This window comes from Priapulus caudatus, unplaced genomic scaffold (assembly GCF_000485595.1).
Source record: "Priapulus caudatus unplaced genomic scaffold, Priapulus_caudatus-5.0.1 Scaffold6085, whole genome shotgun sequence".
Classification (NCBI taxonomy): domain Eukaryota; kingdom Metazoa; phylum Priapulida; class Priapulimorpha; order Priapulimorphida; family Priapulidae; genus Priapulus; species Priapulus caudatus.
The window spans coordinates 4,208-5,237 of record NW_014583146.1 but is presented as its reverse complement, the minus strand read 5'-3'; positions in this window follow the sequence as shown (position 1 = coordinate 5,237).

The following is a 1,030-nucleotide window of genomic DNA, read 5'->3' as shown; positions in this document are numbered from 1 at the left end:
GAGAGAGACTAGAAGAGAGATAGAGAGAGAGAGAGACAAGAGAGCGATAGGGAAAGGGAAAGGAAAGGGAAAGGGAGAGAGAGGTTAAAGAGAGAGAGTTTTATAAACAAAACAAGAAACTGAGGGATGGTAAGAGAGAAAGAAAATAAAAGAGAAAGGAATAGCGAAAGAAGTCGACATAAAAGAGAGAAAGAGAGAGCGCACACAATGAAAAAAAAGCAGCCAACGACGTCGGGGTATTGTGAGAGATAAGTGAGTGAGAGAGAGATAAGACACCATGCAGAGAAACCTCAGCCAGGGCAAAAGGAGGAAAATGACAACAAGTCAGTATTACAATGATTACGATTATCTAGGCCTTCACAATAATTTCTACGTGCGTCACGCCCCAGCCTGCGCCAACAACACCATTCCTCTAGGAAATGCCACAATGCTAACATGTTACATGGCCACCAACTAAAACCACCCCACCACTGCACCGACCACCGGCGCCCGGTGCGCTCCCCGCCAGCGCCTCTAGTGCTCCCAGCGCCCGCCCGAAAGCCACCGTGGCCGCTAGGTGGTTCCCGCATGCCGCGCCCTGGTGGCTCCCCGCGCGCCCCGGTGGCTCCCGTCCGCGCGCCGCGTGGCTCCCCGCCCGCGCTTCCAGGAGGGTGGCTCGCTCCCGCCGCGCCCTATGCCCACCGTGCCCATGGTGGGTGGCTCGCACGCCGCGCCGGTGGCTCCACGCGCGCCGGTGCTCCCCGCCGCGGCCCCTCGCCGCGCCCGGTGGCTGCCCCGCCCGCGCCCACCACCGTGCCCGTGGCTCCCGCCGGCGCCCGGTGGCTCGCGACCGCCGGCGCCCGACCAAACCGTGCGCTGGCTTCCCGCGCCGCGCCCCAGGGTGGCTCGCTCCGCCGCGCCTATGGAAGGCCGGCCGCGCCCCGTGGCTCACCCCGCGCCCCCACCGTGGCCGCGGTGGCTCCGCGCCGACCGCCCGGTGCGCTCCCCGCCGCGCCCCCCGCGCCCGGTGGCTTCCAAAGCTGCGCCGGCC